The sequence below is a fragment of the Oncorhynchus clarkii genome, chromosome 19 (genome assembly GCF_045791955.1).
Source record: "Oncorhynchus clarkii lewisi isolate Uvic-CL-2024 chromosome 19, UVic_Ocla_1.0, whole genome shotgun sequence".
In the NCBI taxonomy this organism is placed as follows: domain Eukaryota; kingdom Metazoa; phylum Chordata; class Actinopteri; order Salmoniformes; family Salmonidae; genus Oncorhynchus; species Oncorhynchus clarkii.
Window position 1 is genome coordinate 52,833,781 of NC_092165.1, and position 19,938 is coordinate 52,853,718.

Here is a 19,938-nt window from a genome sequence, read left to right on the forward strand (position 1 = left end):
GCTGAGGTCTGTCCAACGCTGGTCCGACCAAGCTGATTCCACACTCCAAGACTGCTTCCATCACGTGGACTGGGATATGTTTCGTATTGCGTCAGATAACAACATTGACGAATACGCTGATTCGGTGTGCGAGTTCATTAGAACGTGCGTTGAAGATGTCGTTCCCATAGCAACGATTAAAACATTCCCTAACCAGAAACCGTGGATTGATGGCAGCATTCGCGTGAAACTGAAAGCGCGAACCACTGCTTTTAATCAGGGCAAGGTGACTGGTAACATGACCGAATACAAACAGTGCAGCTATTCCCTCAGCAAGGCTATCAAACAAGCTAAGCGTCAGTATAGAGACAAAGTAGAATCTCAATTCAACGGCTCAGACACAAGAGGCATGTGGCAGGGTCTACAGTCAATCACGGACTACAAGAAGAAAACCAGCCCAGTCACGGACCAGGATGTCTTGCTCCCAGGCAGACTAAATAACTTTTTTGCCCGCTTTGAGGACAATACAGTGCCACTGACACGGCCTGCAACGAAAACATGCGGACTCACCTTCACTGCAGCCGAGGTGAGTAAAACATTTAAACGTGTTAACCCTCGCAAGGCTGCAGGCCCAGACGGCATCCCCAGCCGCGCCCTCAGAGCATGCGCAGACCAGCTGGCCGGTGTGTTTACGGACATATTCAATCAATCCCCATACCAGTCTGCTGTTCCCACATGCTTCAAGAGGGCCACCATTGTTCCTGTTCCCAAGAAAGCTAAGGTAACTGAGCTAAACGACTACCGCCCCGTAGCACTCACTTCCGTCATCATGAAGTGCTTTGAGAGACTAGTCAAGGACCATATCACCTCCACCCTACCTGACACCCTAGACCCACTCCAATTTGCTTACCGCCCAAATAGGTCCACAGACGATGCAATCTCAACCACACTGCACACTGCCCTAACCCATCTGGACAAGAGGAATACCTATGTGAGAATGCTGTTCATTGACTACAGCTCGGCATTCAACACCATAGTACCCTCCAAGCTCGTCATCAAGCTCGAGACCCTGGGTCTCGACCCCGCCCTGTGCAACTGGGTACTGGACTTCCTGACGGGCCGCCCCCAGGTGGTGAGGGTAGGCAACAACATCTCCCCCCCGCTTATCCTCAACACTGGGGCCCCACAAGGGTGCGTTCTGAGCCCTCTCCTGTACTCCCTGTTCACCCACGACTGCGTGGCCACGCACGCCTCCAACTCAATCATCAAGTTTGCGGACGACACAACAGTGGTAGGCTTGATTACCAACAACGACGAGACAGCCTACAGGGAGGACGTGAGGGCCCTCGGAGTGTGGTGTCAGGAAAATAACCTCACACTCAACGTCAACAAAACTAAGGAGATGATTATGGACTTCAGGAAACAGCAGAGGGAACACCCCCATATCCACATCGATGGAACAGTAGTGGAGAGGGTAGTAAGTTTTAAGTTCCTCGGCATACACATCACAGACAAACTGAATTGGTCCACTCACACAGACAGCGTTGTGAAGAAGGCGCAGCAGCGCCTCTTCAACCTCAGGAGGCTGAAGAAATTTGGCTTGTCACCAAAAGCACTCACAAACTTCTACAGATGCACAATCGAGAGCATCCTAGCGGGCTGTATCACCGCCTGGTACGGCAACTGCTCCGCCCACAACCGTAAGGCTCTCCAGAGGGTAGTGAGGTCTGCACAACGCATCACCGGGGGCAAACTACCTGCCCTCCAGGACACCTACACCACCCGATGTTACAGGAAGGCCATAAAGATCATCAAGGACAACAACCACCCGAGCCACTGCCTGTTCACCCCGCTATCATCCAGAAGGCGAGGTCAGTACAGGTGCATCAAAGCTGGGTCCGAGAGACTGAAAAACAGCTTCTATCTCAAGGCCATCAGACTGTTAAACAGCCACCATTAACATTGAGTGGCTGCTGCCAACACACTGACTCAACTCCAGCCACTTTAATAATGGGAATTGATGGGAAATGATGTAAAATATATCACTAGCCACTTTAAACAATGCTACCTAATATAATGTTTACATACCCTACATTATTCATCTCATATGTATACGTATATACTGTACTCTATATCATCTACTGCATCCTTATGTAATACATGTATCACTAGCCACTTTAACTATGCCACTTTGTTTACATACTCATCTCATATGTATATACTGTACTCGATACCATCTACTGTATCTTGCCTATGCTGCTCTGTACCATCACTCATCCATATATCTTTATGTACATATTCTTTATCCCCTTACACTGTGTATAAGACAGTAGTTTTGGAATTGTTAGTTAGATTACTTGTTGGTTATTACTGCATTGTCGGAACTAGAAGCACAAGCATTTCGCTACACTCGCATTAACATCTGCTAACCATGTGTATGTGACAAATACAATTTGATTTGATTTGATTTGATTTTGAGAGGTTATGTTTTACCTCAGAGTTTATAACTGGGAGGTTATGTTATAACTGGGAGGTTATAATAGGGAGGTTATGTTATAACTGGGAGGTTAGAACTGGGAGGTTATGTTATAACTGGGAGTTTATAACTGTGAGGTTATGTTATAACTGGGAGTTTATAACTGGGAGGTTATGTTATAACTGGGAGTTTATAACTGGGAGGTTATGTTATAACTGGGAGTTTATAACTGGGAGGTTATAATAGGGAGGTTATAACTGGGAGTTTATAACTGGGAGGTTATGTTATAACTGGGAGTTTATAACTGGGAGGTTATGCTATAACTGGGAGTTTATTTCTTGGAGGTTATAATAGGGAGGTTATAACTGGATGTTTATAACTGGGAGGTTATGTTATAACTGGGAGGTTATAACTGGGAGGTTTTGTTATAACTGGGAGGTTATAACTGGGAGGTTATGTCATAACTGGGAGGTTATAACTGGGAGGTTATGTTATAACTGGGAGGTTAAAACTGGGAGGTTATAATAGGGAGGTTATAATAGGGAGGTTATAACTGAGAGGTTGTTTTAACTGGGCGGTTATTTTATAACTGGGAGGTTAGTTTGTGTTAAAATAGTAGTATACACTATCAATGCTTTCTCAGACTCCAATGTTTCCTGCTACCATGTTTACTAGTACTTTCCAAATCTAAACATATTTAAAAAAAAATGTTTGCATTAGCCACTTGTTAGTCAAAGTGAATAACATAACAAAATACCAAAATGAGTGATCACGACCTAACAGTTGTCAACTTCAATAGATCCCCCATTTTATAACGATTCTCTTTAATATTCATACGGCATGCGTGCTGCCATTGCATGACTGATTTAATCTATTTCCAAGATGGAGATGAGCTCCTCTCCAGCTGACTGAGTCTGGATCACAGTGAGGGGTTTTAAAGCGGAGCACCTTGCTTTACTGAAACTGATTTTCCCTGGTTCTCCCTCCTGTTGCTTCCAATGCCATGCTTCATAAGTCATTGCTGAACACAGTCCAGATCTAGGATGTCCCTGTCTACAAGGAAGCAGGAGGCTAGAAGTTAGGACACCTGAAAATCCCTAATGTACTGGATAAAAATGTACAACATGTGCTAAGGTTATGGAGGTCACAGCGGAGGTCGGTTAAAGCCATGGCGTTTCAATTTTGGACTGGAGTGTCATGAGGCTGAGCTGACAATGGTTTGCGAGAGAAAGAGTGGTAGATCCACAATACCACAGCTCCTTCTAAAACCCCACAAGGAAAGAGTGAGAGACCATCAGGAATGGATTGTAGTCTGGCACTTTTTGCCTAAATCGATCGTTTCAGTATCACTCGTTTGATCATTCTTTCAATGTCAGCTTTTAGGCCCACACACTCCCTAATGTCCTTAACTTCACATGGTGCTATCCTCAAAATAACCTTTACACTAAATGTACTTTCAGCTCAAAACATTCTCTCTAGGTTGGGTTTGTAGCTACTCCTTTGCAAATCTACTTGTAAATGATCCACTGTGCCTGCTACAACAGTGCATAAGCAGCCCAGACTTCTGATACGAAGCAGAAGTTGTTGTAAAACTGAAGAGACTGCTTTATACCAAAGCTAAATTAGAAGAAGATGACCTCACAATGAACTTTTGGTGGTTTAATTCGCTGTGTTTATAGTGTTGGTTGAGGCTTTGTTTTGTTTGATTCAATATGCTAAAAGCAACCCTCTCAGATCGCACACTTAGAACTAGCACATCACACCACTCGATTTGGTATCCTCCCATCTCCGTAAAGTTGCTATTGCTTTTCAAAAATCAAAAGAAAACTGAGATTAGATTTTGGGTGTACCAAACGGGATTGTGACAAGTCCTTTGGCTATGGCTTCATGGACATTACAAGACAAATCTTACACAGAACAAATAAGTAATGATGAAGAAACAGCCTTTTCCTTTGTGTATGTCTTCACTTTACGTAAAATAGCTTCAGATTTCACCCACAACCTTCTCTCAACGGGGATGGTAGTGAACTGAAATTCCCCCAACCAAATTCCACAATGATATTTTCTGCATTACTGATTTGTTTAACATAAGCAAAGGCCTCATCTTCAATGCCAAGGTAGAATAAATTGTTCTGCGATGTACATCTGACTCTAGTTATTCCAATTCAATATTCATATCCTGCTCTCTTACTCTCCGTATCTGATGCTCCTTAGTAAAGGGCCATGCATCTCTTCTGATTTGATCTTATTGTAGTTGGAAACATTTCGCTATACATTGGTTGATGTCTTTCATCCAACAGTAACAGAGACATTCTCAGACAGACATACAGTATGTAGAAGAAAACGCATCTGGGTTGATCGGAGTGTACAGTACTGCAGGAACATGTATGGCTGCAATCAAGTCACTTGGATAAAGCACAAGGTTCTGATCAAAGATCTGTTCGTTTCCATTTGTGATCGGGGCGACTGACTGCATACTACCATATGCCATGTGATCCAATGAGAAGCTATCCTGTTGATATTGGCAGGGGAAACTGTGCTCTGTGACGGATTGCTGTTTCAAATACGTCTCTTAGTGGAGTTATATTACATTTCCTATATTAGTCCAGTTAGAAACTCCATTTCAAACCTCATGGGGTTAAAGTTCATTAGGACATGACACATGTCAAAGAGGGTAGACAACATCTAGCATTGTGTTCCACAGCCAATGGAGCACAGCCATTTCCTCCACCCCCTGCCAGGTAGTACGTTGTTTTAACAGTTTCCCAGAGTGCTCATTTGGCCTGGGAGCAAGAGTGGTCTCTAAACATTCATTGATGTAAATGTCCATTGAGGGACTGCATATTCAAGAGCAAAGAGTTTTGAAAAACTAAAATGGACCATAATTAAGAAGAATCAAAGGTTGCAATTATGAGAGCACTCTGGATGACAAGTGCCTTGACAGACATGTCAAATAAGAGGTCAGAGTTCACGTAAAACTAATTTTCTACTGAATCTTTACTCAATGACCTCTCACTTTAAGATTGAAATAACTCTCAGAGTAATCAGAAAGAGGGCTATTTATTAAAATTATATCATGTGCTTAGAGAAAGGGGGTGAAAGGGTGAAGCCGGTTATCGGAAAACGCTTTTCCACCTTTACATTTTAATGAACTAAGAGGTCCAATGTCTTCAATGTCTCTTATTAGGCAATATTGGCCATTAGCATTTTAAATGACCGGGTATCTTCATTCTAATCAGGGCGGGATTCATTTCTTGTGCCGGGGATTATTGATTGAGTGGCAATGTCAAAGTCTGCATGAAGAAGCAGCGGCATACTGCATCTGACAGGCCTTGGCCCTGGTTGAAAGCAGATCAGCAGTCAGAGCGGCAGAGCAGTCAGAGAGAGGGCGCTGAGGGAAAGGGAATAATCTGTTTTGCACACTTTCAAATAATTACAGTAACATTTAAGATAATTACAGTGGAGGCTCAGCAGCTTTATCATGAGACGGCCACGTTCCGTAATGTAATTTAATTTATGCTTCCTGTGAAAATAATCACTCATTCCGATTACACAGTGGCGAAAATGACAGTTGTAATTGTGTTTTGTTCATTTGCACAAGATGTATGGATTTAAATGTGTGGCCCTCCGTATTTCTCTCTGCATAAAAATCAATACAATGTGTTTGAGGGATGAGCTGGAATTACTCTTACGTATATTAATTGAATACCAACAATCCTTACAAAATGTGTTCACAAGAGGAAATTGTGACTAGGGTGAAATACATGCATCAAAACCGTTTTACTAATGACTTTCCATTTATTATGACGTATCATCTTTTTGTGCCAGACTCCATACGTTTAAGAACAGGTCATATTTGACAAAAATCTATTTAAAACGCCTGTCTTGATTTAGGAGGGATTTATGCTGGGGAATTCCTGCTGCTAATTTACACTACAAAAGTTATCAAGTTAGGGTTACATTTGCTATGTAACGGGGTAATAAAACCAAAGATGCTATCCTTCCTAAGATTTATCTCTATTTCTAGAAAATCTTAACTGAAATCAGAAAAAAAAATATCCAAATCCTTCTTGATATGAAGCAAACTTGACTTGAGTTGGCTTTTTACTGTATCACACACACACACACACATCAGATTGCCCTTGTTGGAGAGGGGTATTGGTTGCCTGCCCTCGTGAATGTCTCCAGACGGTGTGGCCAAAGCTGACGGGCAGTGAAGCAAAACTAAGGGAGGGAGTGTCTTTAAGACCATTGTAAAGCCTTCTCTCTCTCTCTCTCTCTCTCTCTCTCTCTCTCTCTCTCTCTCTCTCTGTCTCTCTCTCTCTCAGTCTCTCTCTTTTCTATTACCATCGATCTCTCGCTCCCCTACTCAACTCTTTCCCTTTCCCTCCCTCCTTCCCTCTCTATATCCCCCTATCTATCACCTCCACTCTCTCTCCCCTCCCAAACAGTTACGTACAATCCTCCAGCAGAGGGCCAGACCAAAGGTACCCCTAGTCCCCTCAACCCACCAGCCAGTCTCCCCACACACCTATGGGGGGCGATAGTGTCCTGCCCTTCCATTACACCAGGGTTGCCTGGGTTAGCACAACGCCCTCAGGACAGACTGACTGTTGATTGGTCATTCCTGTCTGAGATGGTTGGACCGCAGGTATTTGAATTGCAACTGAGGTTGAAAATGTACATAATGTGCATGACTTATTTGTGTAAACACAGCCCACTCTAGGGTTATCTTTTAATATAAAACACTACAATTTATAAATGAAACACTAAAATGACACAGTAGGATCTGCATCATGCTAGACACCAATGGAGCAGAAGCCGTACACCCTAGGCATCAGCTCTGCTGCTCCAAAAACCAGACCGCCTCCATTTTAATCAATTCACTTAATCAGATAGGCCTTATTGCCTTATTCCTTCAGGCTGTTCCATTGCAAATGCATTAGTAACCTGTGAATATGACTGCTGTGAGCTTGAATCCCAGCCGCCTGACAGAGTGGCAGCACCGAGAGTTGTGAACAGGTGATAAATCCTTGTCACATTTTATTAGAGGTGAGCATTCAAACAGTTACCTCATATTGGGCCGTAATACCTGAGGAGACACTGTGGGCTGTGCCAGTTGGTTTGCTAGCCACATTTTTGTACGGGTTGTTACATTTTTCGTTAGGGCAAATCAAGACTGAAATTTACACTACAAGTTTACACTACAAATACACTACAAGTTTGCATTTCCTGCCTTGCAGGAAAATCCTCAGCAACAAAAGTGTGATCAAATTAAGACCGTAAATCTGTAATGGATGGGCAGATGAAAACCATCAGCCACTGCAAAATGAAGGCTCCCATGACTATGACTGGGTGATCACGAGCTGGTTCGGTTCCTAGCCAAATTCATACTTGATCTTAATTTGATCACCCTGTTGCAGGAGAACCTTCCTGCAATGCAGGACATGTAAAACTTGTAGTGTTTAAAAAGGCTTCTGAAGTTCGTAATTTCACCATTTAAATTGATTTGATTTTACGATAAATGTATCAACCGGGGCCTGGAACCAAAATGATTTTCTAATAATTTAGTTCTGAACAGAAACATATATTTCTAGTTCCATTATACTGTTCCGACCAGCAAAATAAAGTTCTGAACTAGTTCGAACCCCCCCAAAAAGTATGGGTTTATATCGTTCCTTTATTTTCCTTTTTAAACCTCTGAAATATATTTTTTAACATTTAGCTCAACATTAAATTACTTCATCAATCATGCAGTGCGGATCAAGCAGCTTGCTATGGAGCGGGCAAGCTATAATTCAGTGGGTTGTTTACATGCAGATGAAAAGACAATTGTAGGGCGTGAGCTGCAACAGAAATTTTGCAGATGGGGAGAGAGCAAGAGAGAGTGGAGGAGGAGACTTGGCTTGAAGCGCTGAGCATCTTGTGATGACATGCTATATCTGAATTAGGCTCACAGAATTATACCTACGGAGGAGCGACTTTTATGGAGGAACTCTGAACTTCAGAGTTTGCTTAACGTTGGACCAGAGAAGCTAGCTGACTAACAAGCTTGTGTGTGCAGAGCGGCACGAGATTTAAAAACATATCTTACCTTATATAGTTGATACATCTAATGTGATAACTAAAGTATCTCTAACTAGCATAAAAAAAAGATAATTCATCCTCCCTAATAAAAAATCTCTCCCTATCTTCAGAATCACACCTGTAACATCCGTAGCTTACAGCTATGCTTCAGAGGGGGAGGGGCAGGTAGCCTACACGCACACAGACTGGCAAAGATTTTCATCTGGAAGGCAGACACTGGAGGAAGTCTTTGCCAGTCTGTGTGGGTTTTTGTATGTTTATGTTTTTTTTTCTAGTATAGGTGTTTTTATGTCTATGGTTGCCTAGATTGGTTCTCAATCAGAGGCAGCTGTTTATCGTTGTCTCTGATTGGGGACATTATTTAGGTAGCCATATTCATTGGGTATTTTGTGGGTTATTGTCTATGTGCAGTTGCATGTCAGCACTCGTTGTTTATAGTGTCACGTTTGTTTTGTTAGTTTGTATAGTTTGTTAAGTGTTCATTGTTCATTAAAATAAGAATGTATTCTAATCACGCTGCGCTTTGGTCTCCTCTATACGATGAGCGTGACAGAATAACCCACCAAAAAAGGACCAAGCAGCCTGCCAAAGAGGAGTGGACATCTTGGACCCGGGAGAAAGAGGAGTGGAGGACATCCTGGACCTGGGAGGAGGTAATGGCAGAGGACAAGACCCTGCCATGGAAGCAGGTGGAGAAAGCACAGGAGGAACGGCGACGATATGAGGGTACACGACTAGCACGGAAGCCCGAGAGGTGCAGCCCCAAGATTTTTTTTGGGGGGGGCACACGAGGAGATTATGTAACTTGTAACTTGTCAGGCACCATGTTATGCAGAGATGCGCACGGTTATTCTAGCCCGGTGCGCTCTATTGGACATCCAGCCAGGACGTATTGAGCCAGCTCTATGTTCTGGATCTCCAATGCGTCTCCACGGTCCAGTGTATCCTGTGCCTTTCCCCGCACTCGCCCTGAGGTGTGTGTCACCAGCCCAGTACCACCAGTGCCAACACCACGCACCAGGCTTCCTGTGCTCCTCCAGATTCCAATACACCCTGTTCCTCCTCCCCGCACTCGCCCTGAGGTGCGTGTCCCCAGCCCGGTACCACCAGTTCCGGCACCACGCACCAGGCCTACAGTGCGCCTCCGGCGACAGTACCCAGTCCAGAGCTTCCGGCGACAGTTCACAGACCGGAACCTCCAACGACGGGCCACAGTCCGGAACCTCCAACGACGGGCCACAGTCCGGAACCTCCAGCGACGGTCCCTAGTCCAGGGTCTCTAGCGACGGTCCCAAGTCCGGGGTCTCCAGCGACAATCCCCAGTCCGGGGCCTCAGGTGATGATCCATGCAGCGAAGGTCCCCAGTCCGGGGTCGCCAGCGATGATCCGCAGTAACGAGCCTCAGGCGAGGATCCGCGGGTCAGTGCTACAAGGGCGGAGGGCTCAATGTAAAGAAGGGGAGCGGCGTCCAGAGCCAGAGCCGCCACCAAAGTTAGATGCCCACCCAGACTGTCACGCCCTGACCTTAGTTATCTTTGTTTTCTTAAATATTTTGGTTAGGTCAGGGTGTGACGAGGGTGGTATATGTGTTTTTGTCCTGTTAATTAAGGGTTTTTGTATGCTTATGGGTTTTTGTCTGGTCTGGGTGTTTTTATGTCTATGATTGCCTAGATTGAGAACCAATCAGAGGCAGCTGTTTATTGTTGTCTCTGATTGGGGATCATATTTAGGTAGCCATATTCATTGTGTATTTTGTGGGTTATTGTCTGTGTAGTTGCATGTCAGCACTCGTTATTGTTAGCTTCATGGTCGTTTTGTTAGTTTGTTTAAGTGTTCTTCGTTAAATAAAAGAAGAATGTATTCAAATCCCGCTGCGCCTTGGTCTCCTGCTTACGACGAACGTGACAGATTAGCGCTTTGTTGAGTTTTTTGTGGGACTGGAAAAGAATGCCCGGAACATAAAATAACATTATTAACCGGTTCCCATGCTATTAAAATAAGGGTTTTGTTCCAGAACCGTATAAATCACTTATTCTGTTCCTTGAAAAATGTTGTTATTTTCTGATTTTTTTTTTGTTCTGTTTCCTGAACTGGTTCCAATCCCTGCTATCAACCCCTACACAAATGTTCATGAATTATAATCCACATAATAATTCACATTTCCTGTTGCTGCAGGATTTATTTTCTCAAAATACGATTCAAAATCTGTATGTCTGCAGAAATGTGTACTGTTACTGTGATTCCATGGTGTATAGATATTAATTGTGCTGGAATGGAAATGAATGGAAAAAGCATGCTCTGTAACCTAGGTAACACAGCTAGGCTTTTTTCACTGAAGCAAAAGTCTCAAGCAAAGTCAAAGACAGGCCTGGATAGACCAATAAAGAGCGACACTGATCATTCCCTCCCTTTTTGGAAGGAAAGATAACATTAAAATGCAGTGAAAACAAACACAGTACACGCCTCCCAAAGGTTAGGACATCACTGTGATCACAAGCCAGCAATGAAACCCGTGCCCATAAAGATGGCAGCTGTTAACACCAATCTATTTGACTATATAAATATTATATTTTCCACCAAGAAATGTTAACTGTTGACCTCCGCGGGTCAACCGTTGACTGGACAACAGAAATCATCACTTGGCTCATTATTTATTTACCTTGTGTGGTCACTTTTGAGACAATTAATCTTTGCCATTAAAGATTTATAAGTAGGATGACCAGAGCATTCAGACAGTAAATGGGGGCTGTCGTCAAGGTATTAGGGGAGTGATCTTAGCAACCCAATTACCATGTCATGGCAACCCCCCTCAAAAATTAATAGGTCCCCAATGCTAGGTCGTCGCAAAGCATGAACCTGAATAGCTCCCTTGAATATTTACATTATTCAGCATTACAGAACAGAAAGGAAGGCCTTTATCATGGCAGTGCATGGAAAGTAGCTGACACTTCCCGGTTACACCTCTTCTCCTCCTCCCATCGCTAAATGATGAGCAATGCCTTCCCATTGGCTCCCAGGACATACAGCTTCACATCTGAGCGCACACACTGTATGTAAATGCTCATATCATCTCAGCACATCTCAGCCGCTGTCTGAAAGAGGAGCAGGGTTCCTTCCTCCCCCTTTCTCTCCTTTCTCCGTTCCCTCTCTTCTTCCACCTTTCTGTGCCCGTGTCTTTGTCCTTTATGGGCGAGCGTTTGGGTGGTCCGTCTGACCGCCCTGACCCTGGCGCTTGGGATGACGTAAATTCGCTAATGTTTAGCGTCTCCTTCCTCAGTGACAAGCTTTCTTGCTCCAGCTGATGTAGGTTCGTGAGAGGGGAGGTGGTGTAAGGGGGGGGGGGGGGTAAGGTAAGCAAGTTCTCATTTACAACTGCGACCTGGCCAAAATAAAGCAAAGCAGTGCGACACAAACAACAACACAGAGTTACACATGGAATAAACAAGTGTACAGTCAATAACACAACAGAAAAAAAGAAAGTCTATATACAGTGTGTGCAAATGGCGTGAGGAGGTAGGCAATAATAGGCCATAGTAGCGAAGTAATTACAATTTAGCAGATTAACACTGGAGTGATACATGAGCAGATGATGATGTGCAAGTAGAGATACTGGTGTGCAAAAGAGCAGAAAAGTAAATAAAACAATATGGGGATGAGGTAGGTAGATTGGGCGGGTTTTTTACAGATGGACTATAGCTACAGCTACAGCGATCGTTTAGTTGCTCAGATAGCTGATGTTTTAAGCAAATGAGGGAAATATAAGTCTCCAGCTTCAACGATTTTTGCAATTCGTTCCAGTCACTGGCAGCAGAGAACTGGAAGGAAAGGCAGCCAAAGTAGGTGTTGGCTTTGGGGATGACCAGTGAGATATACCTGCTGGAGCGCGTGCTACGGGTGGGTGTTGTTATCGTGACCAGTGAGCTGAGATAAGGCAGAGCTTTACCTAGCATAGACTTATAGATGACCTGGAGCCAGTGGGTCTGGCAACGAATATGTAGTGAGGGCCAGCCGACTAGAGCATACAGGTTGGATTTCACAGCGGAGAAGGTACGGTGCGATTCGAAATGGTCAGTGATCTGTTTATGAACTTGGGTTTCGAAGACTTTAGAGAGGCAGGGCAGGATGGATATAGGTCTATAACAGTTTGGGTCTAGAGTGTCACTCCTTTTGAAGAGGGGGATGACCGCGGTTGCTTTCAAATCTTTAGGGATCTCGGACGATACGAAAGAGAAGTTGAACAGACTGGTAATAGGGGTTGCAACAATGGCTGTGGATAGTTTTAGAAAGAGAGGGTCCAGATTGTCTAGCCCAGCTGATTTGTACAGGTCCAGGTTTTGCAGCTCTTTCAGAACATCTACAATCTGGATTTGGGTGAAGGAGAAGTTGGGGAGGCTCGGGCAAGTAGCTTTGCGGGGGGACGGGACGGAGCTGTTGGCCGGGGCTGAGGTAGCCAGGAGGAAATCATGGCCAGCCGTAGACAAATGCCTATTGAAATGTTGAAATGGCTAAATCATAAAAATGAATGATAACAAATGTTAACTTATTGGTCTTAATTTAACGTTAGTTACAGTATAAGGTTTCAGTGTGGTTAGGTTAGGCTTAGGTTTAAAATCAGATTTTAAGAAGATAAATTGTAGAAATATGCAGGATGTATGACTTTGTGGCTGTGGTAATTAGGGACGACCGCTCTGTTGTCATTTACAGTCTGAATCATGCTTCCAGGTTGAGGCTTGCTATCAGCAGAAGTCATGATATAATGTTTTACTTTACATTACATTATACCATTTCAAGAGCTAATACTCCACTCACATGAGAAGTGGAGAAGCCCTTTGCACCATACAACGGTCTACCCGTGGGGTAACTCCCTGTCAGAGATACTGCGATTAGAGTGTTAGGCAGGAGGCCCTGGGCCTGTGGTAGGTCAGGGGTGAGGGCTCCCTTTCAAGCACACTCACTACCTATATCTGTATCTCTCCAGGTGATACAGAGACAGACTGCTCCAAGGACCTCCAGAGCATTCTGACCAACTACCTGTGATCTCTCCAGAGCACAGAGAAGTAAGCTCCACTCAGGGTAGTATAGTATATGCACTGTGTAAACCTCCTTCACTATGGCAGTCTGCTTGTGTGATGCTAGTAAATTATCCAGGGCCAATGGTTGGATTGGATGTACTGTACTCACTAATGTGCCCTCCTCCCTTTAAAAGTCTCCCAGACTTTTATCAAAACAAACATCCGTTCCCCTTTCCTTTAGGTGAGTCTGTTGGGCTATGGAACTCTAGAGCAGCACATCAACAAATCTGCCACCCTGTTGTCAGCTATCCACAGACTTTCAATGAGCACATTTTGGGGATGACCAAAGGCAATAAAGTTTTGTATAAACAACTCATTTTCATTTTTTTATTGTAAGATTGCAAGAAAATAACTTTCATAGTGTAACGGATGTCGTCTGGGGAAGGAGAGGAGGACCAAGGTGCAGCGTGGTAAGTGTTCATATTTTACATATTTTAATGAACACTGAAAACAAAACAATAAACAACCAACGAACAGTCCTGTAAGGTACAACACTAAACAGAAAATAACCACCCACAAAACACAATGGAAAACAGGCTACCTAAATATGGTTCTCAATCAGGGACAACGATTGACAGCTGCCTCTGATTGAGAACCATACCAGGCCAAACACAGAAATAGAAAATCATAGACAAACTAACATAGACAACCCACCCAACTCACAACCTGACCATACTAAAACAAAAGACAAAACAAAGGGACTAAGGTCAGAACGTGACACATAGCATGTTTGTCATGTTGTTCATTCACACATCTTCTGAGATAACTAAAACATCCAGACAAATACACTTAGAGAGTATGATTTTAAATGTCTGAAATTAATGCAGGTCTCGTGTCCAGAGTGACTACGTGTATTAATGTATGTCATACAGGTGTTTTAATTAAAATATACTGTATATCCCAGACAATATTGAAGAATGGGACAAAGTGGATATAAGGTGGTGTTTGAGTCCATAGCAGTTGGTATGAATTTGAGTGGTGATATAGTATACATGCTGACAGAATGTCTGTGAGACTGAGAGAGATTGTTGCTGTACTCTCAGGTAAGGCCCATGCTTCCTGAACCACTGAAGAAGACCCTAGTATTCAGTCAGGAAGCTTGAAGAAGTGTGTCACTATCCAAACCCATATCACAGCATTCAGTGACCCGATAGGGCGATGACAAATGCATTATGTACCTTTCATCACCAAAGCCATGTTCACTGCACATGTTGCTGAGCAATTCAACCCTTTTGTTAGTGTCATTGATATGGAAATTCACACAAATATTCAATTTCATAAGCATTGACTGTAATACCTCTAGGGTCCTGTGGTGAAAGACTGCTGTGCAAGGTATTGGGCAACAGTTTTCTTCCCGGGGCCCGTATTCACAAAGCGTCTTCAGAGTAGGAATAGTGATCTATAAAAAGCAAAATCAGTACTCCTACTCTGAGATGCTTTGTGAATATGGACCCTGGTCTGTCTGCACGCTGCTTTCTAGAGATCTAACTCCCTCTTCATCTGAAATGCAACAACACAAAAAACATGAAGAAGAATTAACCTAGTCAGTCAGTAACTTAGTAACTAATGAAACACTAATGTAAATGTGCACAAGCCTATTCAGTGAAATTATTGGAAAAAATAACAACCTATTTGCTGTGAAATCAAGAGGGGCATTTAATCCGTACCATGGACAGCCACATCACATTTAGCTTACGTTGTTTGGACTAAATCGTCTTTGCTACCTTCTAGTTGTCACTGTATTACCCTAAGTATAAGTGTTAAGATGTTGAAATGGTGCTGGAATAGGGGAGGCAGCTCCTGTTTTCTTTGCGACATGTGGTAACTCTCCGTGGTTCTAAATCAATAGTGTTGAGTAGTCTGAAAATAAAACATTACCTTGTTTGACAATGCTGTAGGTCAGGTAACTGTTTGTTACATATGTTTTGTGGATTTCACCGGACAGATGTTGCTCTCCAGTTTTGTATTGAAACAAATGTGTTTGGTTGAATGTATTCTCCCACTGTGTCTTCTTAGTGGCTCGGCCTTAGGCCTATATATCACTGTGGCAATGCATATGAACTAACAGACGATAGAGAAAATTTATCACAACACGTAGGTTGAAATAAGGCTTTTTTTCTGGCTTGGCCTCCCCGGTGATATTCAAATCAAATCAAAGTTTGTTTGTCCCGCACTCCGAATACAACAGGTGTAGACCATACAGTGAAATACTTACTGACAGGCTCTAACCAACAGAGTGCAATTTTTAAGATAAAATATAGGTGTTAGGTGAACAATAGAGAAGTAAAGAAATAAAAACAACAGTAAAAAGACAGTGAAATTTTGATTCTGGCTGTGCGCTCTGGACTTCAGACTGGGGTGAATGTTCACCTTCAAAATGGGACAATGACCCTAAACACATAGCCAAGACAAAGCAGGAGTGGCTTAAGGACAAATCTCTGAATGTCCTTGATTGCCCAGCCAGAGTCCGGACTTGAACCCAATCGAACATCTCTGGAGAGACCTGAAAATAGCTGTGCAGCGATGCTCCCCATCCAATCTGACAGAGCTTGAGAGGATCTGCAGAGAATAATGGGAAAAACTCACCAAATGCCAGTGTGTCAAGCTTGTAGTGTCATACCCAAGAAGACTCGAGGCTGTAATCACTGCGAAAGATGCTTCAACAAGGTACAGAGTAAAGAGTCTGAATACTTATGTAAATGTAATATTTCAGTTTTTTATTTATAATACAAGGCTTTTTAGAATAAAAATGATTTAGAATAAGGCTTTTTAACATAACAAAAAAGTAAAGGGGTCTGAAAACTTTCCCAATCTACTGTAGGTTCTAATACAGCATTATTTTCTAGATTGGCTTCCCTGGGGATTTTTATCAACTTTAATAACAATCAGATGAATAGCTTAGCAAGTACAGCTATTTGTTTTTCCATCGCATCTTAAGCTGCCCGATACAGCATGCCAGTTGCTAGTAAAATAGGGTGAATAAGTCAGGAGGCAGCTATCAATGCCAAGTGCATGCCTTTTACCAACAAAAACAATATACACGTACAAAATAGATAATTACCTTAAAGCAGATCATTTTAGTTTTATTGTAGGACTTCAGGCCAAGGTGTAATAGCTACAGTACTTGCTCGTAGGACGGGTGTCTTCACCAGATGTTGTATCCAGTCAGCTCCAGAGAGTTCACCTGAACCAACGTCACAGGCAAAATCACAGGCTGTCATGAACTTGAGGGGGTGTCGCTTACTAAGGAAGAGCTTCACAAAGGAAGAGCTTCACAGATTAGTTTTTTGTATTGCCATCTAAAAGGGGTGTTGTATATTCTATTTATATTGGAAAATTGAACTTGCAACATGGGCTTTAATACAGTGGCTTGTACAGCCTCAGAAACACGGACCAAGAACTGATTTCCACTAGAGAGGACAAAAATGAATTGCTGGGTCACAGCAGGCTAGGCTAGTATAGGCTATTAGTATAGGCTATTAGTATAGGCTAACGCCTCATTCCCCATTCACTTTGTAAGCCATTAAAATTGTATCAAGCTTGGCTCTCATTCACATACAATGGAATGAAAAGGTTGCAGTTCATGGGTTAATGCTGCAACATTACCCTGAACTCATGTGCTTGACTATATTCTTACCTTTATAATGTAAGAGCCAACACAGCTGGAAGATCTTAAGGGAAACTTGGCATAGCTACGCACGATGGTGCTCAATTACAGTTGCGAATTCTGTTTGCTGTTTTGCAAAAATAACAGAGAGAATGAGATTTGATTATTTTCCTCACATTTAATTCAACCAATCTTTTACAGTAAATACTGTATACCGCTGGGAAACACGATATGTCAGGCTAAGGCCGTGATTGTATTCCCAAATTAAAAGGACATTTTCCAATATGCCCCTCTCAGCTACACAATGCATCTGTCTGTCCTCGCCCCCCTTTTCCAGGTGCCTTGTTCTGCATGTTTGACCTCACAAACAACAAACAGACAACGGTTACAATTGAGATCTTAGAACGTAGAACAGCAGAGGTCAAGGAGAGACTCCTTGTTCTTTCATATGATGAGGGAGTGAAAGTAGAACCACAGAAGAGAGCTACTGTAACTACCAGAAGCCCTGGAGTGGAGGTTGAAGTGCGTTCTTTGTAGGAGCCCTTCTCTGTCAACATAGAACTGCTCTGCAAGTGCCTGCCTGCCTCTCTCCCCTCTTGCCTCACTAACCCCTGAATCTCTCTCCCTATCTCTCCCTTCCTCTCTCTCTCTGCCTCTCTCTCCCTACCTGCCTCTTTCTTCATGCTTCTCTCTCCCTACCTCTCTCTTCCTGAATGTCCCTGCCTGCCACTCTCTCCCTGCCTGCCTCTCTCTCCCTGCCTGTCTTTCTCTCCCTGCCTCCTTCTCTCTCCCTACAGATTTCCCCATGCCTGCCTCTCACCCTGACTTACTCTCTCTCCCTGACTCTCCCTCCCCGCCTTCCTGCCTCTCCCTGCCTCTCTCTCCCTACCTCTCTCTCCCTGCCAATCTCTCCTTGCCTGCCTCTCTCTCCCTGACAGCTGCTCCTTCCCTGCCTCTCTCTCCCTGCCTCTCATTCCCTGCCTTCCTGCCTCTCTCTCCCTGCCTCTCATTCCATGCTTGCCTCTCTCTCCCTGCCTCCCTCTCTCTCCCTGCCGATTTCCCCATGCCTGCCTCTCTCCCTGACTTACTCTCTCTCCCTGACTCCCCCCCCCATGCCTTCCTGCCTCTCCCTGCCTCTCTTTCCCTGCCTCTCATTCCCTCCCTGCCTCGCTCTCCTTGCCTCTCATTCTCTGCCTGCCTCTCTATCCCTGCCTGCAGCTCCCTCTCTGCTTCTCTCTTCCTGCCTCTCATTCCCTCCCTGCCTCTCTCTCCTTGCCTCTCATTCTCTGCCTGCCTCTCTCTCCCTGCCTGCCGCTTCCTCTCTGCTTCTCTCTCCCTGCCTCTCATTCCCTGCCTGCCTTTCTCTCCCTGCCTCTCTTTCCCTCCCTGCCTGCCTCTCACCCTGCCTCTTTCCCCCTGTCTCTCTCTCCCTGCCTGCCTCTCTTTCCCTGACTGCCTGCCTCTCACCCTGCCTCTTTCCCCCTATCTCTCTCTCCCTGCCTGCCTCTCTTTCCCTCCCTGCCTGCCTCTCACCCTGCCTCTTTCCCCCTGTCCCTCTCTCCCTGCCTGCCTCTCTGTCCCTGCCTCTCTCTCCCTGTCTGTCTCTCGCTGCCTGCCTCTCTGTCCCTGCCTCTCTCTCCCTCCCTATCCCTCTCTCCCTGTCTCTCTCTCCCTGTCTGCCTCAGTGTCCCTGCCTCTCTCTCCCTCCCAATCTCTCCCTCCCTATCTCTCTCCCTGTCTCTCTCTCCCTGCCTGCCTCTCTGTCCCTGCCTCTCTCTCCCTACCTCTCTCTCCCTGCCTGCTTCTCTCCCTGCCTGCCATAGAGAGGTTAGCGCACTCAAGTGTCCCAGCTCTGTTTATACAATAACCAAACGGAGAAGTGCAGAGGCATCTTCAAAGCAACCTAACTCTCTGTAATCACTCGTGTTTGGCTTTGATCTCGGGGAGGGAAGAGAGAAAATAATAACATGTTTCTGGGTGCCCTTTTACAATGAATGAAAGGCGAGATTACATTTGAATGGTAATAAGAGGTTGTCTGGTTAAAAGGTGATGGGGAGGTGTTGAATGCTACTTGGGGGAAATAAAACAAGACCCACAGAGAGAGAGAGACATGGTGTTCTCCAGCAAGGAGGCTCTCAAGGATCAACATTCTTCGTTCTACCTCAGTGCACAAAAAGAGGGTCTGAGCATAACATTGGCTCACTGCGTGGCCAACATTATCATCTGGCCTCGATGCATCCTAGGAGTAAGCTACATTTTGACTGACTCGCTCTGCATTTCAACGTGCTTCTCCACTTATTTGCAACTTCAGTCAGCCTAGAAAATGTTTTTGAAATTACTTTCATTTTAGACCCTGTTATGAGCCTCATAGAGCACTCTATGAACTCTGTAATAAAAGGAGTGAGGCGAGATATATAGATATGATGCTATGAGAGAGACAGAGACAGTTTTCTTCTGCTTTCATCTATTATCAGAGTGAAAGGGATTGTGCGACTCTGAGCAACAGACGTCTGGAATGCTGAAAAGGATGTCCTGACTTGACACAACGTGACTGAACTCAAACGTGTATCTACAATGGATTTCTGGAGTGTATTTTAGTGGAAATAGAAACTGTCTAGGCAGTGACAGTGCGCTAGACTGTGGTGGAAAATAAACATTATGAATACGCACAAAAGTAGTGATTTACTGTAAGTTTGATATTAAGTGGAAGTATTTAT